At 32.0% G+C, this 18,591-nt stretch overlaps 3 long non-coding RNA genes across 4 annotated transcripts; 2 read left to right on the top strand and 1 right to left on the bottom strand.

The window, feature by feature from the left end:
* The first annotated feature begins 5,431 nt into the window (after nucleotides 1-5,431).
* On the top strand, nucleotides 5,432-7,568 carry LOC120274570. The gene is made up of 4 exons (XR_005540950.1): nucleotides 5,432-5,506; nucleotides 5,637-6,503; nucleotides 7,143-7,215; nucleotides 7,328-7,568. It is a non-coding gene; the product is annotated as an uncharacterized LOC120274570 (long non-coding RNA).
* Nucleotides 7,569-8,094: 526 nt separating this feature from the next.
* Nucleotides 8,095-8,761, bottom strand: LOC120274969. Its single transcript, XR_005541013.1, has 3 exons — nucleotides 8,620-8,761; nucleotides 8,432-8,519; nucleotides 8,095-8,317 (listed from the first exon to the last, which is right to left on the bottom strand). It is a non-coding gene; the product is annotated as an uncharacterized LOC120274969 (long non-coding RNA).
* A 1,861-nt stretch (nucleotides 8,762-10,622) lies between these two features.
* On the top strand, nucleotides 10,623-13,129 carry LOC120274888. Of its 2 annotated transcripts, XR_005541005.1 has the most exons (5): nucleotides 10,623-11,125; nucleotides 11,640-11,686; nucleotides 12,460-12,537; nucleotides 12,636-12,762; nucleotides 12,949-13,129. It is a non-coding gene; the product is annotated as an uncharacterized LOC120274888 (long non-coding RNA). The 2 variants fall into 2 exon arrangements; XR_005541004.1 differs by lacking the exon at nucleotides 12,949-13,129 and having other exon boundaries at nucleotides 10,632-11,125; nucleotides 12,636-12,904.
* The last annotated feature ends 5,462 nt before the right edge of the window (nucleotides 13,130-18,591 follow it).

Below are 18,591 nucleotides of genomic sequence, written 5' to 3'. Positions count from 1 at the left end.
TGGTAAGATCCGGGATGATAATTTATATCTTTGATAGAGCTCCTTTTTAGAAAGATCTATTTGAAGAGAGGAATATTCTATTATTGGCAAAGAGTTCAAGATCATGAAGATTATTTGAAAGTTATTTGAAGACACAAAGATTTAGTTTGGTGTGAAGCTATTTGAAGACACAAACTAAATAAGGTAAAGACATACCAAGGAGATCATCAAGACCATATTTAGCATTACTATATTGAAGGAAGATTCAAGAGCTATCTATGGGCGGAACTATTCATGGAGACCCGATCATATGAGGAGATTGATTGAAGATTGCATAAGATATGATTAGAGATTTGAAGATCCAAGCATGGATGATTAAAGATCATGCTTAAAAGATATTAAAAGGCTAAACTTGGATGAAGACAAGATCAAGTTTAGTAACAATATTTCCATGAGTCAAGACGAAGATCATTTTGGAAGACCAAACTTGGGTCGAGTTTGGAAAAGGAAGATCGGGAGATCTTCGGGTGGCTATCTTGGTAGGATGGTCACGTGTGCCTTGGTGGGCACGTCCCTCGGGAGAGGAGACCTTCAAGTGATGTGAGGAAGGAAGCAGTGCAAGCGGGGAGGGGCTCGGGTCGAGTCAGTCGCTACGAGGTGGGCTGAAGGAACCCGGGAGGTTGAAGGTCGGAGATTCGAGTGCATCCGGCTAGAACTCGGTCCCTGTTCGATAGGGTGGGCCATGTTGCAGTCGGGTGTTGCAACATCTAACTTTGGAAGGTGTCCAAGTTAGGGAAGCCGCGGAGAATTCTAAAAGAGGTAACTTTGTAGAGCGTCGGTGCGTCTATATAAGACATCCTGCTCGAAGATTTAGGATGGAGCTAACAAGTGAGAGACTCTTCGGTGAGAGTTGAGTGTGTGGCCGTCGGGCAATCTTGAAAGGATATTTTTTGTATTGAGAGAGTGAGTGAGTGTTGTACTCCTTGTTCCTATACCTCTTTTAGTGGATTGTTACTCCGGGCCTGGCCCCCAGATGTAGGCAAGGTTGTGCCGAACTGGGTTACCAATTTGCTTGTCTCCTTTATCTTGCTTTGATTGTGTGTGAGTGTTTAATCTTTGAGTGAGTTTTTGAGTGAACTTAACACATCACACCCCCACCGGAACCATCACATAGGCATACATATATACATACATGTGTACACATATAGAAATATATACATATACATATACACATATGCATAATACACACATACATATACTTATACACATATTTATACATATACATTTATATAAACATAGGCATTTTTACATATGTATACATACATATATGTATTCATATATGCATATATACACACATTACACATATACATGTATGTATATATATATATATTATTATATAAACATACATAGGTATTTTCACATATGTATGTATACATATACATATGCATATATGCATATATACAAACACATACATATATGCATATACATGTATTTATGTATTTATGCATATGCATATATATACATATACACATATACTTATACATACATACATATATATATATACTTATATACATATATGCATATATACACATGTATTTTTCAATTCTGGATTTACAAATCCTTCCAAACAAACATAAAATCTTATAATATAGTAATTCCAGTTACATTCAACCAAACAGAAGATTTTGCACTGTATTTTAAAAACCAAGTATTTCCAATTACATTGAAACTGGAAATCCATTGCATTTAGAATTACATCCAACCAAATGTTCCCTTAGTTTAATTTCTTCTCCTTTAGATGTTGTATTGCTTATTATTCTAGCTACTACTAGTGGATGTGTCTTGTGTTTGAACTTGTACTCTTTAGATTTGTATTCTTTTTTATTTTATTAATGAATGTGATTTATCTTTTTTTTTTAAAGTTCTATATAGGGTTTTTTTCCCAATATTACCTTCCTATTTTTTTAAATTATCAAAATGACTCCATGTGAAATCTATTCATTAATATGGGTTTAGAAACATCACAACAAGCCATGTCATCAACTAAGTGATGAGTTGACCTTTTAGAAATATTAAGATGTTAGCTAATTTTTCATGCATACCCTTTTCTTTTACAAAATCACAAAAATGAGATTTTTTTTTAATTTTTAAACCGTTTTTAAGTTGTTCTTTTTAAAAAATTTATATTTTTTTCAACCGTATTTATTTTGGAAAATATGTTGTTGTTGTTGTTCTTATTATTATTATTATTATTATTATTATTATTATTATTATTATTATTATTATTATTAAAATATGAATTATTTTGTATGTTTTTTATAACTTATTTGTGGTGTAAATTGTTTTAAAATTATTTTTTTATTTCTTAAAATATATTTCAATGTGTTTATTTATTTATTTATTTATTTATTAATATTAGATAGAGAATAGGTTTGTATATTGTAGATTTAAAAGCTATAAATTTATTTTGTACATGTTTTATTTTTAATTTTGAGTTTTAATTAAATTGACATGCATAACACGACAAGTTTGTTTTAAGTGCAGGAGGACTCTGATTCGCTGTATAGAGCAGGTGTGTGCATACTTCCATGATAATACTTCTATGATTAGAAATGACATGCATTGCTGGCATACTAGGTATGTTTCAGATGTACTTGAATGAAATTATTGTTATTTAAACTATAAACAAGTTGTTGAACCAAAATAAATAAATAAATAAATAAATAAATAATAATAATAATAATAATAATAATAATAATGTTTTTTTCAAAATAATTACCATTAAAAAAATAATAACTTAAAAGATTAAAAAAATTCACTTTTTTTATTGTTTAAAAAATAGTTATTTAAATAATAATAACAATTTTTAAAAATGGCTTAAAAACAAAGAAGATGTAATAATAATAATAATAATAATAATATATTTTCATAATAAATACGGTTGAAAAAATATATAATTTTTAAAAATAATAATTTAAAAATAATTTAAAAATAAAAAATCTTATTTTTGTGATTTTTTAAAAGAGAATGGTGTGTATGAGAAATATCTAATATCTTAATATAGGTAAAAGGCCAACTCATCACCTGCTTGGTGGACATGGTTTGATGTGATGTTTTTAAACTCATCTTGATAGATAAATAAATTTGAGAGGACTCTTGTTTTTCCACTTCTTGTGGTTGATGATGTAGTTCTTTGGTTTTGTATTCCTTCCACGGCTTTGTTGTGGTTGGATTTTGTTTGTTTTTTATTTTAATCAAAATAGTTTATCCATTTTTAAAAAAAAAAAGTTATATTGAAAAATAAAACCTTCTTATGTATAAACTTGCATCAAAGATAAAGTTAAATTAATTGAGATGTTGGCAAGGAGGTACAGAATGTCCTAGCTGGACATAATCTCCAAACATTCAAAACGCAACCAATTATTCATGTGACACAATACATAAAATTAAAATTTCAATCAATCAAATATCACATTATGGCCTTGTTTGGATTGGCTTTTGGAAAACCCAGAAGTGCTTTTTATAAGTTAAGCACTTCTGGGTTCTAAAAATGTTGTTAGACGGCTTTCGAAGCGGAGGCTATAAAAAGTTGTTTTTCAGCTTTTTCAAAATCTAGTCATGACCATGAAAAAGCTGCTTTTTAGACTTTATTTTTTTATAACTTTATACTTCTACATAAAAAGTTTAATCCAAACAGAAAATACAAAAGTCTTAACTTACTCCTGGAGGACTTTTTCGTAAGCACTTTCACTAAACTAAAAAGACTTTTTTATGTCCCAATCCAAACAAGGCCTATATTAGATTTTCATTCACAACAACCATAACAAAACTTCCCTAGCTCCTTACTCAAAGATCGGGCTAGAATTCTATTTATGGTTTATCTATAATAATAATAATAATAATAATAATAAATAAATAAATAAATAAATAAATAATTTAATTCTTACAAATTAAACTTTCAAATGAATGATAGTATTTTTTTTTTTTAGATATGTAAGATCAAAGCTATTTGAAAATCTATCTTATAGAAATAACATCAATAATATTATGGAAGGATTATGAAAAGGCTTTAACTTTGGCCACAAAACACATGAAAATAATCCTTGGAGTAGGTTGTACCGATATCCAATCATTGATACAATACTTGAAGCACTTCGAGCCATTAATAGGGACGGTTGCCATTATATTGAAAGCAACGACAAAAACATTGCAATTTAATGATCATGTGAGCACCAATCATCGTTTTTCTCAATGATCTATATATAAGAAATGAAGACAAGAGAAAGAAGCAGATAAGGGATTTTCCTAAGTTTTATAGTTAAGTAAAAATAATTATATTTACTGTAATAAAATGTTTGTTTTTATTGATTGTACTGAAATGTAATAAGGGAGAGTTTATTCACTATTCAAAGAAAAAAAAGAAAAAAAAAGCATTGTGAGATGGTAAGGTTAAGATAAATTTTAGAATGTTAACACAATGGTTGATAATCATGGAGGAATGAATCAAAGATGTGTTTAATTATTTCAAGTAATAGGCAAACTTGGTTGTGGTGCGAATTTTGTCAAGTTGTTTTTTAGAAAAAAATGAATTTTGAATAAATGGAAAGTTGAAACTGATGCTATTATGTTTAGTGGACTAAGTTATTTCAATTCGTTTATTAAGCTTTTTTTTAAATTTGTATATTTGTTAAATTTTGTTTTTTTAATTATTTCTACAAATATAATGATTTTTATTAATAAAAAAGTTAGAACCCAAACTGTAATTTGAATTTTTTTTTTCTAACAAATATAATGATTTGGCTGGTCACAATCTCCAAATATCCAAAACATTGCAATCAATTATTCTTGTGACAATCCAAGCATAAATAAATAATAACATATCTAATCAAAACATAAAAATAAAAATATCAATGAAACATCACATTCATCACATTATATTAGATTTTTCACTCCAACAACAATAATAACGAAGAAACAATCATATTCTTACAAATTAAACTTCCAAATAAATAATAGCCTTTAATATTTTTCAAAGGCATTTAAAGAAGAGTTGTTTGGAAGTTTGTTTGTAAAAATAATATTATTCATATTTAATATTTATCAATAATGTCATCCAAGGATCGTGAGGAAATGAAGATGGTCTAAGTATCACCGCAAAAAGCTCTGCAATTGAACTGACAAACTTTCATTGGTTCTACCGCTATACAGTCTTGAATGCAATTATCGAATCAGAGATCAAGTTCAGCATCAACATAGATAGTTGTCATTATAATGAAAATGGCCAAGAAAAACAATACAGTGACAGTCATCTTGTTAACACCGGTCATCTTCTTCTCAATGATTTTTATATATAAGAAGCAAAACAAAGAGTGAAGAAGAAAGGAAATGGTTACTCTATCTTTTATAACACAATAAATGTAGTTATATTTACTATAAAAAACTTATTACAAAACCTATTGGTTATGATGAATTGGAGGCTGTAGGAAAGACGTTGTAGAATAACAAAACAGAGACAATTTTTAGAATGGTCAGTGATAATTGTGGAATAAATCAAAAGTTTATTTTAGTTATTATTATTATTATTATTTTGAAATTTGTATATTTGTGAAATTTGTTTTTTTTTATAACTTCAAAAAATATATTGATTTTTTTTGAAGGGCCTAAACCGTAATTTAATATTTTTAAAGAGAGGGATTAATCGACAATTTAGCCAACAATATAGCGTAAAACGGCGGGAAACGAGAACCCCGTTCAAGCCTTCATTCCTCCATTGCTGCATCTCCGATTGTTCTTCAAAACTCTTCTCTTGGTTCTGTGTGGATTTTGCTTTCTTTTTTTGTTTTTGGTTTCGCTGATTGGATCTGTTTCCTATTTAGAAGCCTGTGGCAGCACCATTGACGACAGAGGAGCTTGGGATGGCGATCTAAACACTACTCCACGCTATTGCAGCTCGGGTGTTTGATGAATTGCCTCAGTGGAATGTTTCCCTTCTTTTGTTGTTACTTTGACGGTTGATTGTTATGTGAATGAACTTTCTTAGGAGTAATTTGATAAAAAAAAATGAAAGCTTTGATAGTATGGTCTTTGTACATAGAGGACAAAAAATGGGAGTTTAGATGGAAATTCTCTTATCATCAAATTCATCATCTATTTTAGAATACTAGTTTGTAATTAGGGCTCTCGATTGATTTGTGTATCGTTTAATGAGCAAACGGTGTTGAGGTTATTATACTCATGCGCTTGCTTTGCTCAATTTTGGAGCTTATTTTCGCTTTAGGAGGTAAGCAACTTCAAAGTAATTTCACTGGGCTGACTTGTGCATGTCATAGTTCATATATGCTTGTTAGATTTCTATTTATGTTATTGGATATCAACCTAGTCACAAGACTGGTTTTTATGAATAGTTTGGTATGATTTTGTATGTTATCATTGTTTTGGCATATATTTAAGTCTATATGCTTTTTTTTTTTGGTCAGTTTTCAGACAACCCAGCAAGGCAGCAAAAGCATGATGGCAATGAACTGGTACGCTGAGGCATGTATAATGTATTTGATAGCTTTCAATTGCTGAGCGTAATTTTCATATTCACTACAGGGCTCTCTCCTTGCATTGTTACATTAGCCGGTTTGCCATCTTCTCATTTAATAAATGTCTTACCGGGTTGTACCTAACAAAAGTAACTCCTTATTTCATGTGCATCTTAAAATTATATGCTCTTATAAAAGTGATCGGACCCCGTTGTTGTCACAGATTTCCTTATCCATATCATTCCACTGGAATTTAAAGGGTAAAGAAAAATTGATGTAAACATTTTCATTCAAGAATTATATAAATCATTTTATCAATTTTGCTTGCCTATCATATACCATAGTTTGGTTCAAGACCTTTTTTTCTTTTACGCAACATGTTTCCTATTGCTAATTGTTTCAGGTATGTGTTTGAAATTTATATCAATTTCGTAACTTGCTCTGCAATTTACAGCTGCAATGTCTTATTAGTGTCATTCCCATCTAACAATAGTCTGCTGAGGCACATGTTACGGAAATAGCTAACTTTGTTACAATACTGAAAGGCACACTGGATTATGATACGCTGTTCTGTTGTATTGTGAGCGTAATATGATTCTCTGACTATCTTATGTGATGTACATTAATCATTTTCAGAGCAAATCCTGTGGAGCTGGATAGGATCACTGGCAGATTTACTTATGTGGTTGTATCGGCGTGCACGTACAAGGTTGTCAACAAAAAGCAGAAAACACACTGATTTTATTAACTTTCCTGTCAAATGTAAGTTATTTGTTCAATACTACTGTGAACTGATCATTTGAGCTTGCTTCTACCGACAGCCTCGGAAAGCTTGTTTGTCCGTGGCCTGAGAGTGAACGCTAGATGGGGCAAGCTTGATTGCAAAGATCACGCCTGTGATTCTCAAGGCACTCCGGGCTTCATCAGTTAAATTATACTGACAATGCTAAGAATCAATGAAATACATGCACTTCAGTGTTTATTCATTTTTTTTTTCTTCTGGTTTTGACATGTAACGGCCATATTACATATTTGCTCCTAGTAAAAGTTTTACTTTTTGAATTTGTTTTGATGAATCAATAAAAGTTTTTTTTTTTTTTTGAAGTATACCTTTGAATATTTTTAAAATTGCATATATACCCCTGAATAAAACATAATTGCATATATATCCCTGAATAATATGTATAATTTTGTATATATCTCTGAGGTTAAAATTCTGTAGCTGTTATACCCTTTGCATATATACCCCTGGAAACTTTTTCATTGTAATTTTACAAATACCCCCTTTAAAAAGCTAAAATTTAAATTAACTAAAAATTACTTTTAATTTACAAATATGAACTCTAACTCAAAAACTATTGTTTGCACTTTAAAATATATCCCAAAATTTTAGTTTTATTGAATTTATTTATCAAACCTAACCAAATAATCTAAACAAATTTTAATCATTACAAAAACTTCGATTATGAATGCACCTTTAAGTAACACATTCACATATACAATATCCACATATCACCAATAACACATTTACAAATGCATTCTTAATTATCATAAAATTAACATATTTAGAAAATGAATTTTAGTACATCAATATCTTCACAAAAAGTTTACAAATACATTAACATGTTCACAAGCTTACAAATACATCAACATCCCTACAAGTTCATAAATTGATATTAATACATCAACAAGTCCACATGCTCACAAAATAATATTTGCAAATACAACATCTCCACAAAATGATATTTGCAAATACATCAACACCTCCACATGTTCACAAAATGATGTTTAGTACATCAACATCTCCAAACCTACAAAAATTACAAAAACATATTATTTCAAATATAAAGACCATGAAGAAATTTTGGCATCAAAAGAAAAGAAACATAATAAGAAAAGAAACTATCGATATGAACATTTCATACCTTAATATTCTCTTAACCATAGATTTCTTCATTTTGTTGTAGTAGTTGTAGGCCTTCCCTTTCCCCTTCCCCTTCACCTTCCCTTCCTCTGAAATTAAGATTAATCTCCATTAGCAACTCAATAAATAATTTATTGGAAAAAAGACTAATGATGATATTTTTTTGGGCCTTCCTCGATTATAGTTTACCACATGAGGGCATTGTGATTTTTAGGATGTGCGGCCGTTGACGGAGAGAGATTTCCGAGATGCGCGGTCATCGGAAGAGAGGGAGGAGGCTTGGAGCGGCCGGGGTTTAGAGAGGCTTGGATAGTGTGGATAGTGAGTGTGAGTTAGGGTTGGATGGGTGAGAGAGGGTGAGGGTGTGTAAGGGTATTTTTGACATTTTATATATTTTACCATAGTTAAGGTAATATAGTTAATTTCTGTCCCCAAAACTTAACAGTAGGGGTATATCCATAATTTATTTTATTTTTCAAGGGTCTACATGCAATTATGATGTTTTAAGGCTAAAAATATGTAATTTTGTTAGTTTTGAGGGGTATATAGTCAATTTAATTCTTACAAATTAAATTTTCAAATGAATAATAGCCATTTTTTTAGATATGTAAGATCAAAGTTATCTGAAAATCTATCTTATAAAAATAACATTAATAATATTATGGAAGGATTTCTGAAAGGCTTTTAACTTTGGCCACAAAACACATGAAAATAGTCTTTTGGAATAGGTTGTACCAATATGCAATCATTGATGCAATTAATGACAATCATCATGTGAGCACCAATCATCATTTTTCTTAATGATCTATAGACATAAGAAATTAAGAGGAGAAAGAAGAAGAGAAGGGATTATCCTAAGTTTTATAGTTAAGTAGAAATAATTATATTTATTGTAATAAAATGTTTGTTTTTTATTGTTTGTACTGAAATATAACAAGGGAGAGTTTATTTTGGGTGTTTGCTGGGGCTGTATGTGGTTGCCACTCATTGTGGTTTGTTTTGTTTTGGGTGTGTGGCTGGTTTTGTCTGCTTTTTCTTCCTCCTCTGGGTGATGTACTCTTGTTTTCGTTCTTTCTTTAATTGAAGTGGTTTATCCATATTTTTAAAAAAAAAAAAACATAATAACAAGGCAGAGTTTATTCATTTTTTAAAAAATAAAAAGAAAAAAAAAGCATTGCGGGGTGGTAAGATTAAGATAAATTTTAGAATATTAACACAAATGGTTGATAATCATGATTGAATGAATCAAAGACGTGTTGGATTATTTTAACGAATATGTAAACCTAGTTGTGGTGTGAATTTTGTCAATTTATTTTATAGAAAAAATGAATTTTGAATAAATGGAAAGTTGAAACTGATGAGATTATGTTTAGTGGACTAAGTTATTTCAATTCATTTATGAAGTTTTTTTTTTTTTGAAAGTTTGTATATTTCTTAAATTTGGTTTTTTTAATAATTTCTACAAATATAATGATTTTTTATTAATAAAAAAAGTTAGGACCCAACCTGTAATTTGAATTTTTTTTTCTAACAAATATAATGTTTTGGCTGGTCACAATCTCCAAATATCCAAAACATTGATATCAATTATTCTTGTGACAATCCAAGCATAAATAAATAATAACATATTTAATCAAAACATAAAAATAAAAATATCAATGAAACATCACATTATATTAGATTTTTCACTCCAACAACAATAATAACGAAGAAACAATCATATTCTTACAAATTAAACTTCCAAATAAATAATAGCCTTTAATATTTTTCAAAGGCATTTAAAGAAGAGTTGTTTGGAAGTTTATTTGTAAAAATAATATTATTCATATTTAATATTTATTAATAATGTCATCCAAGGATCGTGAGGAAATGAAGATGGTCTAAGTATCACCGCAAAAAGCTCTGCAATTGAACTGGCAAACTTTCATTGGTTCTACAGCTATACAGTCTTGAACACAATTATCGAAGCAAAGATCAAGTTCAGCATCAACATAGATAGTTGTCATTATAATGAAAATGGCCAAGAAGAACAATGCAATGATAGTCATCTTGTTAACACTGGCCATCTTCTTCTCAATGATTTTTATATATAAGAAACAAAACAAAGAGTGAAGAAGAAAGGAAATGGTTACTCTATCTTTTATAGCACAATAAATGTAGTTATATTTACTATAAAAAACTTATTACAAAACCTATTGGTTATGATGAATTGGAGGTTGTAGGAAAGACGTTGTAGAATAACAAAACAGAGACAATTTTTAGAATGGTCAATGATAATTGTGGAATAAATCAAAAGCTTATTTTAGTTATTATTATTATTATTATTTTGAAATTTGTATATTTGTGAAATTTGTTTTTTTTATAACTTCAAAAAATATATTGATTTTTTTTTTGAAGGGCCTAAACCGTAATTTAATATTTTTAAAGAGAGGGGTTAATCGACAATTTAGCCAACAATATGGCGGAAAATGGCGGGAAACGAGAACCCCGTTCAAGCCTTCATTCCTCCATTGCTGCATCTCCGATTGTTCTTCAAAACTCTTCTCTTGGTTCGGTGTGGATTTTGCTTTCTTTTTTGTTTTTGGTTTCGCTGATTGGATCTGTTTCCTATTTAGAAGCCTGTGGCAGCACCATTGACGATAGAGGAGCTTGGGATGGCGACCTGGACACTTCTCCACACTATATTGCAGCTCAGGTGTTTGATGAATTGCCTCAGTGGAATGTTTCCCTTGTTTTTGTTACTTTGATGGCTGATTGTTATGTGATTGTTTCCCTTGTTTTTACTTTGATGGCTAGTTGTTATGTGAATGAACTTTTTTAGGAGTAATTTGATTAAAAAATGAAAGCTTTGATTGTAGGGCCTTTGTACATAGATGACAAAAATGGGAGTTTAGACGGAAATTCTCTTATCATCAATTTCGTCATCTATTTTAGAACACTAGTTTGTAATTAGGGCTTTTGATGGATTTGGGTATGGTTTAATATGCAAATTGTGTTTCGGTTATACTTATGCGCTTGCTTTTGCTTAATTTTGGAGCTTATTTTCGCTTTAGAAGGTGACGTCAAAATCCACAGATGTTCATTAGATTTCTAATTTTGTTATTGGATATCGGCCTAGTTACAAGATTGTCTTTTATGAATAGTTTGGTATGATTTTGTATGTTATCAATGTTTTGGTACTTATTTAAGTCTCTATGCGTTTTTTTCAGTTTCAGACAACTCACTGAGGCAGCAAAAGCATGATGTCAAAGAACTGGTATGTGGAGCCATGTATTTGATAACTTGCAATTGCTGAGTGTAATTGTCATATTCACTACAGGGCTTCGTTCTTGCATTGTTACATTAGATGGTTTTCCTTCTTGCCATTTAATAAATGTCTTACTGATTTGTGAACAACAAAAGCAGCACCTTATTTCTTGTCCATTTTAAAATTATATGCTCTTATCAAAGTGATCGGAGCCCTTGTTGCCATACCTTATCCATATTGTTTCACTGGAATGAAAAGGGAAAGAAAAATTCATGTAAACATTTTCACTCAGGAATCATATAAATCATTTTATCAATTTTGTTTACCTGTCATGTACCACAATTTGGTTCAAGACCTTTTCTTTTGAGCAACACATTTACTATTGGTACTTGTTTCAGATATGTGTTTGACACTTGTAACAATTTTAGATGGCGATACTATCTTGAATGTATCCTTGTAAAGAATGGGCAGATCATTTAAAGAAGTGTTGAAGTGTTCATTCTTGTCTTTTATTTTATTACCTGGTGAAAGGTGTCTTTTGGTTGTTTGTAATTTTTTAATGCTAACCTCGTTAAATTGTTGTGGATTCAAAGCTTCATTTTTGCATGGAATTGCTCTGCAATTTACAGCTGCATTGTCGTAGTTTTCTGTTGAGGCACAAGTTACAATTGTAGTGTTTAGTTTTCTGCTGAGGCACAGGATTGTGATATGTTGTTGTATTTTGTTATAACCCTTGTATTGTTCTCTGACCATCTCAAGTGATGTACTTTGATTGTGTTCAGAGCAAATCCTGTGCAGGCCGGATCACAGACAGAGTTACCTCAGTTGCTGTGTCATGTGCACAATGTTGTCAACGAAAGGTAGAAAACACACTGATTGTATCAACTTTCCTGTCAAATGTAAGTCATTTGTTCGATACCACTGTAAACTGATCATTTGGGTTTGTTTCTACCATCAGCCTTGGGAAGCTGAGTTTTTTCATGCCAGAGAGTGAATGCTAGATGCGGCAAGCTTAATTGCAAGGATCATGCCCGTGATTTGCGAGGCACTTCAAGCTTTAGCAGATGTTCCTCAAATCTGTTGAAGTAAGTCCATACATTTATAACACACCAGTCCTTTTTTGGTTGAAACGTGAAGAATCCAAAAAATACATGCAGTTCAGTGATTGTTCAATTATTCTTTCTGGTTTTTGGCATGGATTGGTTTCTAGGATTATGTTTTAAGAATCTTTATTTATTCATGATATATACTTGAATAGACTTTTAATAAAGTGGATAAACCACAATTGCATTAAAAAGAGAGAACAACAGTACAAAGAAAACAAAACAGACAAACAACTCCACTAGAAATGGAAACAAAAGCACATAACAAGGGAAACAAACACTAAGAGACGAGACAGCACACTGAGACACATGGAGGAGGAGAGAGGAACTCCTCCAAGACACAGCAGCATATCAGGAGGACAACTAGCCGGAAAACTCGTCGTGCCTGTCGGGATCCGGCTCCTCGCGTGGGAGGCTCAAAAACTGGATACAGCGCCGAACCGCAGCAATAGACTCCTCAAGCTTGTGCATCTCCCTAGCAGGAACCACTGGAATCCAAGAGAGGTACATATAACAAATTTTCAAAAATAAAACAGGCAAAAAAATAAACATTGAACTGAAAACGCAGTTATTTCCAGCAAGCCAAATTTGCCACAAAACCACTCTTGCAACTAAAGAGCAGGGCAGTTTGAGACGAGGGTTAAGCTCTCGATACCACAGTCCCCATAAGTTCGAGCAGGACAAGGGGGCACGTGGGAAGGAAAAAGGGAGAGCAAGACGGTCCCAGATATCTCGAGCCAAAGGGCACCTGAAAAACAGGTGATCAATCGACTCAATAGCAGAGCAACACAGGAGGCAGGTTGCCGTATATCCTATTATACAAGTGTTTTTCTGCATAGACTTCATTCAAGTGTTTTTCTGCATATATCCTATTATACAATTTCTACTGAGAGCCTTATAAAGTGTAGATCTCATTCACCAGATGTTCTTTTTGAAACACAAAAATTCGACCTCCAAACAAGTCTCTACCATTTGGATCAATCCCGTTGGTCTTATATAATTTCCATATTGCGTACTTTACTCATGTTAATTTTTTATTTTTATTTTTTAAATATGATCAGATAAATCAATAATTTATTATAAAGTAGACAGCATGCAGAACAAAGAGTGCACACAGATATGGAGAAGAAAGACCAGGTAAGTGGTTATGTTACATATGAACTAAATAATCTATTTCTAACATGAATTAAATTTGTGATTGTATGTATGTAATAGTAAATTTTATAGGGGTTTATGTGATTTAAATCTAAAATTTAACCCAATATTAATGCAGCTATTAAGCTAATACCAAAGATAGTCCTACAATAGAAGATTATTAAGCAAATACCAGCTTGAATTGGCTTTTAAATTGCTTGCATATCCTATAAAAATAAGAGAGCATGAGAGTTTTGAGAGATGGAAACCATGGCTTGCATGTAAATAATTAATAATAATATGATGTCGATGATGAGTGAAACACAGGGTCATTAATAGTTGGCATGGTTTTGACTTGAACTTGGAAATAAATGTTTGTTGGTTAATTAGCTGGTGGGACTTGTTCGTTAACATCTTTTCATATTTTCTATCCATGTTATTTTTTTCTTATTTTTTTCAACTTTTAGTTTTTCTTGTATTGGCAATATTGTAATATGCATAGTCTAGAACGCCTGCAGATTAAGAAAAATGTGAGAACCAAGGGGAGAGAGACAAAGTGAAAGTGGTGCAAAGAGAGAATGAAATAAGTAATCGATTAAAAAAAAAGAAGAGAGAGAGAGAGAGCCAAGAGTAAAAGTGATACAGAGAATGAATGAAACATGGTGTTAAACAGTAACCAAAACATTTTACCAACTCCAATTACAGGTGAGGTGAGAAAGCGCTGGCTGTTTATAAATTTTTTTAGGAGATTTGCAAATTGGGTTGGATAGCTCAAATTAGTTGTGTACTGTGAATTCATCGGATATTATTATTGGCGATAAACACCTTTTTATTTTTTTGCATTTTGTTTGATAGGTTTCGAACTTGAGATTTTTTAAACACTAGTAAAGTAGAAAATCACTAAGCTATGCTTTGGTTATTTATATATATATATATATATACACACACCGAAAGTTTGAAAAATAAAATTGGAAATGTAAAAACATTGTGCAAGGGAGATAGATTCCATGTATAAACTCACATCAAGGATCAAGTTAAATTAATTGAGACGATGGAAGGAGATAAGGAATGTCCTGGCTGGTCGCTATTTCCATACATTCCAAATGCAATCAAGTATTCATCAATTCAATCTAAACATAGAATAATACATAAGATTATAATTTCAATCAATCAAATATCACATTATATTATATTTTTATTGAGACAACAACCGTAACAAAATACTTTTCCTTTCTTAATGGTCGAGGGTTCAAATTCTATTTTGAGTTACTGACAATACTAAAAGAAATAATAATAATAATGATAATATTTGGTAAAAGTGAATTAAACTTTCATAGCTATTAACTTTTTTAAGAGATGTCGAAGATCAAGGTTATTTGAAAGCCTACTTTATAAAAATAGCTTTATCATATGTCATATTTATTGATAATGTCATGAAAGGATCATGAGAAAAATTTAATTATGGCGGCAAAACAAACAGTAATGGTTCTCACAGTAGGTCACCGATTGTGCCGGTATGCAATTGTTGATGCATTTTTTGAAGCAATAAGCCTTCATGATAATGAAAAGTGGAAATTGCCAAAAACACCCTCTAAGTTTGCATTATTGCCAAAAACACCCCGTTAGTTTTGCACTCCCCAAAAACCCCTTCCTTTTTATTTCCATGCTTTTCAACCCCCCAAAGCATGTAACGGATGTCAACGGTGTTATTTTAAAATTTTATGGACAAAAATGCCCTTGCATGGGGAGTCGTGACTGCAGCCATTTCGGCGGTATGAGAGGAAGTGGGGGGGTTTTCCGTAGGGTAACCCCAAGAGAGGAATTTACTGGAGCCTTTTAGTTATTTTTTCTCAACTAGAGTCTTCAGTTAAACCATTTCCGAAGCTGTCTCCGAAGTTGTCTCTACCAGCGCAGCCTCTGTAATTGCAGCTTTTCCCTTTCCACCAGCATCTCGAAGGAGAAGTCCCCCGCGCAAGTAGTTGGCATTTCATCAGTTTGCAAACTAAGGTATTGAGTATGGTTTTATGTTAACTGTTCTGTTACAAAGAAAGATTTTTCGGTTTTGTTTTGTGCTCCTGTTTTTATTGGAAGATATTGAAGTCTGCGGTGGGATTTCTCTGCTGGGGTTTTGTTAGTCTGCTGGGAGATTTCTCGGCTAGGGTTTTGTGTTGTTTTGCGCTTTCGTCTGTATACACTATCAGAATAGTTTTTTCGATTGTTATGATTTGTGTAATATTTATAATGTACAATTCCCCTTTCATTTGATATGGTTTCAGTTTTAAAAATGAGGTTTACGTTTAACAAATGAGATGTTACAGTTTAAATGTTGTTGTCTCTGTTTAAGTATTGTTGTCTCTGTTTAATAAACTAGTTCTCTGTTTAACAAATGATATCTCCGTTTAACAACTGAATGTTACCGTTTAAAATCTTATATTTCCGCTTAATGTGTTGTTATTGTCGCAGGCTTTTGACTATGGCGGTCAACCTAGTTAATGGGCGATGCTATTTGACACCGGTAGTGGAGACCTTAGCTGAACTGAAAGATAACATGACCCCTCGACACTGGGAGATCATCCGAAGGACACGGTTCTGACGATTCAATTTGAAAGTGGAAGCTATCTACCAAGTGAGGGGCCCTTCTTGATTCTCTATTGCGAAAGATACGATAGCGCACGATAAATTCGAGGATCGGGAAAGCCTGCTGAGTTTCGAGCCTCAAGATGTGGCCCTCGTTCTTGAGTCCTGCGTTGTGATGGCGACGCGAGTTGTGTTTAAGAAGAATAAAATCCGATCAGGGTTCGAAGATAGGTATTTATCAAAAACCTACGAGAGACACAGAGACTCCATCAAGAGCGCTTGTAATACCCTGAACCTTTGGATAATTACTGGAAAAAAATATTTAGGGTATTACTACTACGGTTCGAGTAAGATTTTTTTCTACGAGTAATCTTGTTGAGAAACCCTCAAGTGGAAAGAATAAGGACCTAAGTGTAAAACTTTTTAAAAAGATTTTTGGGTTAAAGAATAAATGAAAAGGGTGGACATGAAATGTTTATGGAAACCGAGGACTGAAAGGTAAGATGGAAGGGATCTTTTTAAAATATTGTGTTATAACCTGGGGACCGTTGGGTAATTTGAAAAGGGACCTTTTGAGAATACTTATTTCATAATTCAAGGACCATTTTGGGGAGTTTTTCAGGGACTGTTTTTGTAAGAAATTATCTTTTCAGGGACTAAAAGTGAATTTCTGCTGAAGAGTTAATTGAGAGAAAAAAATCTAGAGCTTGTATGTTGTTCATCTTCTTCTCCACCATTTTGCTACAGATCCCGAGAGTTTAAAAATGAAGAAATGAGGAGAAAAAAATGGGAGATTTGAGGTGGAGGATTGGAGATCGTCGGAGAGATTCGCAGTGGTGATGCAAACTAGCTTAGTAAGGACACTTTCTTTGTGTTGTATTCGGCATGGATGTATGTATGCATGTATATATGTATATATTGGTTATTTGATGGAAGAAAATGATAGATTTGAGTAGAAATAATCGCTGGTTTATTGTTGATGGATGATGAATCTTGAAGTTATTTGGAAAAATACTTTGTATTTGTGATGAATCTGAAACTTGAATGGAGGATAAGATTTTCGGTTTTACTGTAGCAATGACTGTATCACCGAGATTAGGGTTTGGTTTAGTTAATTAAGTTGATGATTATGATGATTAAGGTGTTAATGATGATGGTTGGATTGGAATTAGTTGGGTTTAGCCAAATTGATTTGGTTGAGTTGAATTGAATTGATTGAGTTGAGTTTGATTTGGTTTAACAAAGTCGATTTAATTGAATTAAATTGGGTTTGGATGAGAATTGAAGTGGTTGGGTTTAATTGAATTGATCCAGTGCAGGTTTGATCAAACTCGAGTTGAGTGTAGTTGGACTTGAATGGTTTGGTTGAATTAAATTGGTTGAAGTTGATTTGGGTTTTGGTTTAGATGTTGGGCTAAAGGTTTGGGCTGAACCAATTGGAAGAGAATTGGGTTCGGTTGAACCAAACTGGTTCAACAGAATTTGTATAAAATTAAGTTGGTTCAAGGCTAGTGGGTTTAATTAAACCTGGTTCAGTGAATTTGAGTTTGGTTCAGTGGAATTGAGGTTGGTTCGAGGTTGGTTCAGAATGGTCTAGCCCAAATTGAGTTGGGCTTAAGTGCAATTGGAGACCAATTTGATTATGCGAGGTCGGTTTGAACCCGATTGGATGAGTGGGCAAAAATTAGAGAGTCGGTTATTGCTTTCAGTGTATTTTACGTTGGGTTCAATTATGTTTTTTAGTTGTCATAATTGTTTATTTATTTTATTATGTTATCTGTAGGTGTTGATTATGCTTGGGGAGGGGTTCAGGGTCTAGCAAGAGACCCGAGGAGGCCAGTGTGAGTTGGTAGTGGCTATTATTTTTAAATAATTGATTAATTATTATTATTTTGAAATAATTGTTTAATGGCTTTAGTATTTTGAAATAAATGTTTAAGTATTTCATTTTATCATGTTTCATTTCATATATATAGTTGAAAATATCATGTATATTTGTTTGCCATTGATGTTCATGATAACCGTATTGATACATCAGTTTTGTATATTTATACGTATTTGTGAATAGTGAAAAAACACGTATATGTGATTTAATTATTC

The sequence above is a fragment of the Dioscorea cayenensis genome, chromosome 13, assembly GCF_009730915.1.
Source record: "Dioscorea cayenensis subsp. rotundata cultivar TDr96_F1 chromosome 13, TDr96_F1_v2_PseudoChromosome.rev07_lg8_w22 25.fasta, whole genome shotgun sequence".
NCBI lineage: Eukaryota > Viridiplantae > Streptophyta > Magnoliopsida > Dioscoreales > Dioscoreaceae > Dioscorea > Dioscorea cayenensis.
This window is presented reverse-complemented; position numbering and strand designations above follow the sequence as displayed.